The sequence below is a fragment of the Panthera tigris genome, chromosome B3 (genome assembly GCF_018350195.1).
Source record: "Panthera tigris isolate Pti1 chromosome B3, P.tigris_Pti1_mat1.1, whole genome shotgun sequence".
In the NCBI taxonomy this organism is placed as follows: Eukaryota; Metazoa; Chordata; class Mammalia; order Carnivora; family Felidae; genus Panthera; species Panthera tigris.
In genome coordinates, this window is record NC_056665.1 from 138,009,211 (window position 1) to 138,018,753 (window position 9,543).

General features: G+C 54.2%; 1 long non-coding RNA gene across 1 annotated transcript; it reads right to left on the reverse strand.

Annotated features, from left to right (window-relative positions):
• Positions 1 to 3,202: 3,202 nt before the first annotated feature.
• On the reverse strand, positions 3,203 to 5,441 carry LOC122239701. Its single transcript, XR_006219079.1, has 3 exons — positions 5,389 to 5,441; positions 4,820 to 4,984; positions 3,203 to 3,579 (listed from the first exon to the last, which is right to left on the reverse strand). It is a non-coding gene; the product is annotated as an uncharacterized LOC122239701 (long non-coding RNA).
• Positions 5,442 to 9,543: the final 4,102 nt, after the last annotated feature.

A 9,543-nucleotide genomic window follows, 5' to 3' on the forward strand; every position in this document is an offset into this window, starting at 1 on the left:
CACTAAGAAACACGGTCCCCTTCCCCTCCTTTCTGGACAAGGTGTGACACGGGCAGAACTTGGAGCTCTGGAATTCTCAGCGCTGACTCCCTGGGTTCCAATGGGCTCCACCTTCCAAAGCAGAGTTGGGCCGAGGGCCATAGTCACGGGGCTGGGCAAGGCTCGGGCTTGCCTGTGGCTGTCGTGTCTTGGGCAGGCCTGGCCCAGGATCCTCAGAGGCTCCAGGGAGGCCGGGAGAAGGGGAACTTGCTAAGACTGGCTCATTCTGTCCATCTCCATACGAGCCTTTGGATGCCAGCAAGTGGGGAGATGAGCCCCCGAGACTGCAGGGTGCTAATCCACTGCCTCTGTTTCCCCGTGGTAGCTCATTTCCTTTAGGGACACGGTTGTACAGAGGTCTCCAGAATCATCTATGACAACCCCTCATCGTAATCGTGGAAACGAAGTCTCAGAGATGTCACAGCGTCTATCCCAGGGCATACCTGGTACTCAGTGACAGAGACAGGAGACGGTCCTCGAAGGATGGCACTAGGCTGTGGCTTGATGTCCAAGTTCATTTGATCCTGCCCGCCGTGTCTGTGCTCGTCGCCAACTATATCTCACACCGAACATGACAAACAAATGGGGAATAGGAGTTTGTTGAATGGGGGAGTCCGGGGGGCTCAGTCGGTTAAGCATCGGGCTTCAGCTGAGTCGTGATTGCGCGGTTCATGAGTTCGAGCTCCGCATCGGGCTCTGTGCTGACAGCTCAGAGCCTGGAGCCTGCTTTGGATTCTGTGTCTCCCTCTCTTTGCCCCTCCCCTGCTCATGCAATGTCTCTCTCTCTCTCTCTCTCTCTCTCTCTCTCTCTCCCTCTGAAAGATAAGTAAACATTAAAACAATTTTTTTTAAAAGTTTGTTGAATGAAGCCCCCTCCCAGGAAGCGAATGGGCAATAGTAGAGGTCCCTTCAGAGACCAGATCTCAGAGGCTACAGCGTGGCAGGAAGGGACAAAACTCCGCGTGCCCCAAACTGCGTGTTCTCCACTGTCCCTCTTGCACGCACCTTGGACAGGACCCGAACCACTTCGTGCCACGAAGTGTCGTTTTTTTTTTTCTCTTCAGCTGGCTCCAAGTCTCCGTTTATTATGTCATCACCTCCTCGTTTTGTAAACTGGCTTCCTGGGAAGACGGTCCCGGTAGGGACACCCTTGCAGGTGGCAGGGGGGCCAGGCCAACAGCCAGTTTGGCAAAGGCCCCCGGCCACCGCCCTCTCCTGCCACCCCAGCAGGGCCACGGGCCCCCCCGGGGGCCACCAGGACCCTCAGGGAGCTTGAGTGTCTGTGGAAGAAATGAACGTTCTTCAGCATACCCAAGCCTGGGCCTGTCCCGAAGGATTGCTTTTCTGGAAAACACACTCCCTGTGGACGCACAGCCTTCCTGTTTTGCAAGGCTCTATTGCAAGGATTTCTATTTCCCCCCATTATAAATTCTTGACCTGCTTGTGACAGAAACCCTGGGACCTATAGGAAAGTGGAAAGGACATCTTTATAATCGCACAAAGGCGCTTGCTCTTAGGTTTGGTGTAAGCCATCCACACCTGCGTGGGCTAGGGGTATGAGGTGGGGTTTTTTTTTTTACATTTTTAAAAAATGTTTATTTATTTATTTTGAGAGAGAGAGAGAGAGAGAGAGATCAGGAGAGGGGCAGAGAGAGAGGGAGAGAGAGAATCCCAAGCAGGTTCCACACTCAGTGCAGAGCCTGAAGCGGGGCTCAATCTCATGACCGTGAGATCAGGACCTGAGTCAAAATCAAGAGTCAGATGCTTCACTAACTGAACCACCCAGGCGCCCTGAGTTGGGGTTTTTAACCGTGTTCACAATCAGACAATGTTAGCACACAGCTCCTTCTTCTGCATAGGACAGGGGCAGCTGTGGAATTAAAAAAAAAAAAAAAAAAAGAACAGGGGGCCTGGGTGCCAGGATTCCAGAATTCCAGGATTCCAGGACCTGGTTTCAAAGTTGAGCTCTGCCACCGGCCTGCTGTGCGTCCTGGGGGAACGCCCGCCATCCCCGGGCCTCTGTGTCCGCTTCTATAACATGAGGGAGTCTGATGAAATAGTGTTCAAAAGCCCTTCTCACCCTAGTATTCCAGGATCTAGTCAGGTTAACCTAGAAAGAGTTTCCGGGGGCAGAAGGAAGGAGGAAGGAGGAATATACCCGGTACAAGAATCCCGTGCTTCAATTAAGACAGGTCCTCGGGCTCTGTCCCCAATGGCCCCAGTCTTGTAAATGCCTCCAGACCCCCACGTCGCCTTTGGCCTGTACCAAACGCCTAAATAACGGCCACTCCAGCAGGAGACAGGCAAGGACTTGGCTCTTGTCACAGGCTGGCACTTAATTTGCTGTGTGGCTTTAAACATCTCATCGCCTCTCTGGGCCTCAGTTTTCCCTTCTGTAAAAGGGAGGGTGGGAGCAGGTGGAGCATTTTCGTGAAAGCAAAATTCTTTCCTCCAATAAAATTGTTGGCAGCAACCTGAGACAGGGCACAGAGGAAGGGCACACTGACATTCACGGAGCACCGCCCACGGGTCACACGCTGTCGGGAGCACTTTGCTTTCATTATCCTCCTTATCTTCACAGCAAACCCACAAAATAGGCGCTATGAACATCCCCATTTGATGGATGAAAACACCGAGGTCTGGTGGGGTTCGGCGGCCTGTCCAAGGTTCTACACGTCTGGTCCGTGTTGGATCTGGGATTCTGACCTGGTTGGATCTCGGTTATGAAACCCCGGTCCCTTGTCTTTCCAGCCCTTTGGGGACATCTCCAGGGACTCAGCCCATGCTCCTCCACATTCACACACACACACACACACACACACACACACACACACACACAGTGGCCATTCCTCTGTAGCCCGTCCATCATGCTCCCCGCTGCACCCCCAAAGCGGGGGCCCAGGGACTGCCGACTTCCCAGGCCCCATGCAGCCAGCTGAGCGGTCCGCACCATCCCCACAGGCCCCAGCCACCTGCACAGGGCACCCAGACGGGGGTGGGCAGCCCCAGCAAAGGCAAGGAGGTGGGAGCATAGGGAACGTCCTTGGAGATCAGGAGAGGGGTGACAGTGGCTGGGGCATGTTAACCTTAAAAATAAGACTGTCAGTTCTTTTACCAGAAAAAAATGGTTTATTTGAGAGTAACAGAATCACAGCCTGAAACACATAACTACAGGGAAGCCATGGACAAGCCTGGAGAACAGAGTAAGGCTCCTTTTCCAGAGGGAAGGGGGGGAAGTCAGGAGGGCTGTTATAAACAAAAAGCCCATTGGAGGAAACTGGGAGTTGGAAGTATAATGGCTTCTCATTGGCTGAGCTGCGGCTATCTCTCATTGGCTGGGCTGTTGCTGAGCGAGGAGACAATCTTCCTTCTTTCCCCCTGGGGCTGTAAAGGGGAAGCCCAAGATTCCTTCTGCTGGGATTGCGTGTTTTCTGCTGGGGCTGTGGAGGGCTGCTGGGAGCAGCACTGAAGGTCTGCCTGCTGGCCTCCCGACCCCATTTTAAATGAGGTTTCTTTTCCTTCACTTGGCACAGGGAAAATCTAGCACATGAAAAGGGATTGGAATAAAGGAATGGTTTCATAACTGACACTAAGTAAATACAGTGACTTGATATGATATTCCATGTAAAATCATGGGAGAAGAAAGGATGCTTGCATGTGGATGTGTGTAGGGATAGAACTCTGGGGGTCTTGAACACAAATGCTCTGGAATCTGGTTATGTTATCTTGTAAAACAAATAGGGAGGGTTTTTTTTTTAAGGGGAAGGATTGGTGTTAGAATGTCCAATGAAGTTTCCCATTAAAACCCCAAACCCCAGGAGTGCCTGAGTGGCTCAGTTGGTTAAGTATCTGGCACTTGATTTCAGCTCAGGTCATGACCTCATGGTCAATGGGATCGAGCCCTCAGGGCTCTTCCTTCACAGCTTGGAGCCTTCTTGGGACTCTCTCTCCCTCTCTCTGCCCCTCCCCTGCTTGTGCTGTCTCTCTATCAAAAATAAATAGTTTGGGGTGCCTAGGTGGCTCAGTTGATTAAGCATCTGACTTCGGCTCAGGTCATGATCTCACAGTTCATGGGTTCCAGCCCCACGTCGGGCTCTGCTGACAGCTCAGAACCTGGAGCCTGCTTCGGATTCTGTGTCTCCCTCTCTCTCTCTTTCTGCCCCTCCCCCATTCATGCGCTCTCCCTCCCTCCCTCTCTCTCTCAAAATAAATAAACATTAAAAAAAAATTTTTTAATAAATAAACTTAAAAAACAAAAAAACCCTCTAAAAACCAATGTGGGGAAAAGAGTCAAAACAAGTTGAACAGAAGAACCTTCCATAATAAGGAGGTAAAGCATAAAGACTGAGCCAGCCCTGGGGTATCCGAGGGCGGGCAGAGTTGGGTGAGTGCACCCTACCCTGTGAGGCAGAAAGCATGTGGGTGAGGGGCTCTGCTCCTCTTACATTCTCTATACATGTTTCCAAAACATTCCAGGCCCATAAAGTGTCCAAGTGCCGGAAGGGCCCACATGATTGGGTTGGATCTTCTGATTCAGCTCTCTAGGAGTTCCTGGAATGGGGGAGGACTTCCCAGAGCCCCATCCTTCCCCGTAGTCGGGTATGGCCTTTTTTTAGGGACAAAGAGGAAAAAAGTCCTTTGGAAATTCTGTGGCCAGGCCACGCTTTTTTCCCGCTGCCGAGGCCCATACGGTGCATGAGCCCACCTCCTTCCCCAGCCCCCCAGTATTTACTGTGGCCTGAAGTTTCCCTGGGTGCTTATCTGTAAGCCGCATCCTTACCCGGCACGCATGTAGATCTTCTCCGATTCTAGAGGAAAGCATTTGTTCTGGAGATGTGTCTGGCAGAGGGCTCTAAGATGTGATTCAAGAGACCTCGGTTCTTTCCAGCTCTGGCCTGGACTCCAAAGGGCTGGGTGGTCTGAGACATTCCACTTCTTCCTGGAGCTAGTGGTGTTCAAGAGATGGGATGTGCAGATCAGTGCAGGCAGGGCGGAGGGGGCGGGGTGGAGGGGGAGGGCCCTTCCCACTCGGGGTGCTGAGTATAATGGGGTAGACGGCCACACACACACACACACACACACACACACGGCAAAGGAGAACACCTTTTGTTCAGATGGAAGTTAGAACTACAGTCTCAAGTGTTCCCCCCAGATCCGCGGGGCCGGCGATGTCCCAGCGACACCCTCATCATCTCCCCACCCAGCTTTGGAATCAGTGTCCGAAAACCGAGGCTGGGTCTGTGAGCGGGAGAGCAGGCCCCACGGAAGGGTCCCCTCCGAAATCCCATGCGTCCCGTGGTGTGGCCGAAGCAGACCAGCCCTCCCACAGGGGTGGGAAGGGCAGCTCACATTCTGCAACACGTTGACCGCATGCTCTGTGCCTGTTCAAGCACTGACTCATCCGCTGCTCGCCGCGGCCCTGCGAGGTGGGGGCTATTTTTACACTAAGCCCCAAATGACAAGCCCAGCAGAGGGGGACCCAGTTCTGATTCCGGAAGCCTCTAGCTGCCGCGCTGGGCCCCCTGGCTGGCGACACAAGTTTCTAGGGTGCTTTGGGGTTGTTTCCCCCCAGTTTGGTCACTCCCCCTGTGGGTTCTGCCATACTATTGCCACTTGTCCAGCTACTTCTTTAATAGACTTACTTCTGAATGGTCACTTCACGTGGCCACCTTCTTACTAAACGGAAAACGAGTGTCATCTGTCATAACAACAATCTGTGACAAATAAATACAATGGCCTGACGTATGAAAGCCCCTCTACTAAAGTCAGACAAGATTCAGGCACGAGGCCCGCCCTCTTCGGTGAAAGCAAATCCCACAGGGGTGTTGAAAATGCACCAACAGGGCTGGGACGGCCCCGGCGGGAAGAGTGACCACACAATACGGGGTTATTTGCCATTCAGCCCTCAACCCTCGCTTCGGGCAACAGCTCCCTGCTTTAGCACGCAGCCACAAAACGCTGCCACAAAACGCTGCCACGGCTGGGATCCCAGGTTGGGGGGCCCACACAAGGCGAGATTTGGCCCTTGAGAAAGTGGCACTGTGTGTTTTGTGGCGGCTGCAGCCTCAGAGCCCCCCAGACACCAACCAAAACCGGATCCCTCTGAGACTCCGGTGGAATTTACTCCTGGCAGAACCGACGGCCAGTGTCGATGTGACTCAACGAAGGGAGATCTTTTTTAAAGCAAGTCCTTCTTGGACAGGATTCCGAGGCAGATGAACAAGGGAATCAGAATGTTGGAAGCTTCCTTCTGAGCATCAGTGTGAGCAACGAGGGGAGAGCCCAGTCACAGGGTCCCCCCCCCTCTTCTACCTCTACTCCAGCCAGGAGGGTCAGTCTGCGGGGGGACTGACCAGGACATCGAGGCCCAGGGGGGCAAGGGGGCTCGTTCAGGGCCACGCGGAGAGTGCCGCACGCCTGGCCACCGCCCCCCCCGCTCCCCCCTCCCCGTGCCAGCTTGAGCTGCGCCAAGCTCTCTCCCACATTCCTTCCGATCGCTCTCTGACATCAGATTTTATAATCCCAGGGCCTATTCGACAGGGTCCCGGGAGGAAAGAGAAGGCACATTCACACTGGGTAATATTGAGGTGTTTTTGACAGAGGGTCTATTTTCGGAGTGTGGACGGCGTGTGGGGGTGCCGGCGGGGCACCAGAGCCAGCACAGCTAAGGTCCTGGCACGGGTCACCCCCTCCCTCCCAGAGAACTGAACAGGACCAGGTGGCAGTCTCCAGAATCCTGGCCAGCGAGGTGGGAAGGGCCCCTGAGAGGAGCTGTGAGCTCGGCCCCTGGAGGCCCTGAGGCAGAGAACTGGGAGCCCACGCCCCAGCTGATGCCCCATGTACTTCCTCCCTCCCTGCCCTGCTGGTGCTCCCACTGGCCAAGCCCAAAGGAAGCCAGCCCTGCTGAGGTTCCTGGGGGGGCAGGGGGGGGCTGGCAGGGAGAGTGGCCTGGAGCTGCCTGCGGCTCCCACAGGCAGAATTCTCCTGGGGATGCCTCCGCCAGCAGAGGCAGAGAAGCAACTAGCGTCTACAATTTCTCCGGACTTGAAACCCCCTCTCCAGAGGGCTGCAGAGAAACTCCCGGCTTTGTTTTCAAAATGAGAGCAATGTTTACAGCCATTAGCCAGCAATTAGGATCAGCCGGCCAGATCCGGGAACACCCAACACCCAGGGGCCACGAGGAAACACTGGGCACTCCCCAGGGTGACTGAGCTGAAGCACCCCCGCCCCCGCCCGCAGTCACCTGTGCAGTTGTCACTGTCTGGGTGGAACTGGGGGGCCTGGGACAGACTGAAGTCCCTCAGCAGGAGAGGGGAGCCCCATGGGGCAGGGAAGCTCACCTTGCTTTCCCCCGCCCCCCCCCCCCCATCTCAATTAGGGTCCTGGAGGAATGAATGATTCAAACACATGGCCTCTGCCCTCCGCTTTCCAGGGAGCAGGGAGGCCCTCCCAAAAGGCAATCTACTAGACCTTTCTTCCCTTCCCCCAGACCCCTTCTGTCCCTGAAGCATCAGCAGGACTTGGCTGCTTGCTGGCCTCCTCTTACAAGTTCCAAATCCTGACCTCTGCTCAGTTCAGGGGTTCAGGGAAACCTTTTCCAGATGTTCATTAAATATCTTCTGCCTCGTTTCCTACTTACTAACCCAGTCTCTTCTTTTTCTAATGCCTTAATGTTTCTTGGACTGTCGGCCGCCTTCCCTTCACCCCCTACAACCGGATTAGGAGAGCTGGCTTCTGGAAGCTCCGTGTGCCTGCTGAGGGGTGGCTGAAACCCGGGGCGGGGCAGATCCACGGCTCCATGCCCATGCACATGGGCACCCAGGTTTTCACACCCTTCCTGGACGGGAGCAAGAGGGCAGGTGAGATCCCGGCGGGAGCTCGAGATCTGGACCAGAAGGGGGGGTTCAAGCCCCACCTCTGGGTCTTGTTAGCAATGGCACCTGGACGAGTGACCTCCCCCATCTCTGCACCCCCACCTCCTCGGCAAGGCCAGCCTGTGGCAGATGCCTACCTCCCGGGATGAGAGTACAGTTGGTCTTTGAACAAAGCTGGGGGGAAGGGTGCTGACAGCCCTCCCTGTCGGAAATCCGCATCTAACTTTTGACACCCCCAGACCTTAACTGCTGAGAGCCTACTGTTGACCAGAAGCCTTACCAATAACATAAACTGCCGATTAACACGTATTTTGTATGTCATATGTAATATATAGTGTCTTACAATAGAGTGAGCTAGGGAGAAGCAAATGTTATTAAGGGAAACGTAAGGAAGCCCCTGGGTGGCTCAGTTCATTAAACCTCTGTGACTCTCGGTTTCAGCCCAGGTCCATGATCTCACGGTTCGGGGCATCAAGTCCCCCGCTTTCGCCCCCCCCAACCCACTGCCTCCATCAGGCTCTGTGCTGACTGTGCAGAGCCTGCTTGGGATTCTCTTTCTCTGTCTGTCTCTCTCTCTCTCTCTCTGCCCCTCCCCTGCTCATGCTCTCTCGCGCTCTCGCTCTCTCTCCCAAAATAAATATTAAAGAAAAAAAAGAAAAAGAAAATCACAAAAAAGAGAAAATAAATTCACATTTATGGGAGTGTACCGTATTTATTGGAAAACATCCGCATACCTGGACCCTCGCAGTTCAAAGCTGTGCTGTCCGAGGGTCAGCTGTACAGTGAAACATGAAGAGGGACAGAGAAAGGCTCTGAGTCCCTCTCACCCGGGGCTCAGACCTTGAGAGCACACAGTCACCACCACAAGGGTTGGAACCGCTCCTCTGTACCCGCCTTTGCCTTTAGGCTCGAAGCCCCTGGAGATGCTCCAGCCCAGGACCCCCACCCCCAGCTCCAGACCCACTCTGAGCCCCACGGCTACTTGCACCTCTACCTGTGAGTTTCAGAAGCACCTCAAACTTAACAAGTCCCAGTCTAAACACATGACCCCTTCTCCAAGTCAGCCCTCCGCCTCTTCCCTTCACAGGAGATGGCAGCACCTGTGGTGGGGGGTGTCTTTGACACGTCCCTTGCTCTCCTCCCCGGGCTCTCATGGCCAGCCTTACACCAGGGCTGAACCTGCTAACCGGTCTCCCTGCTTCCACTCTGTCCCTGCCACAACCCCGTACCCTCCATCCCCCAGCAGCCACCAGGGCCTAACACACATCCACACCAAGCTTCTTCCTGCCTCGGGGCCTTTGCACCTGCTGCTCCTTCGTAGACATCCTCCTCTCCACCGCCATCTTTTTGCTCAGTTTCCTCCTGCTCACCCTCAGCTCTTAAAATAAATATCCATTTCCCACACACACCCCCACCCACGCCAGGCTGGTTTAGGACTCCATCTTATATGCTTTCGTGGGACCTTTATTTCATAGCACTTACATCAGTTTTCAATTATTTAGTGACTATTTCAGTAATGTCTGGCTTCGCCATTAGACCGTAAGCTCCTGGAGGACAGGACATTGTGCCATTATGTCCCTAGCACCCAGTATGCAGCAGCTGCTGAATAAATATTTGTTAGTGAAGGGCT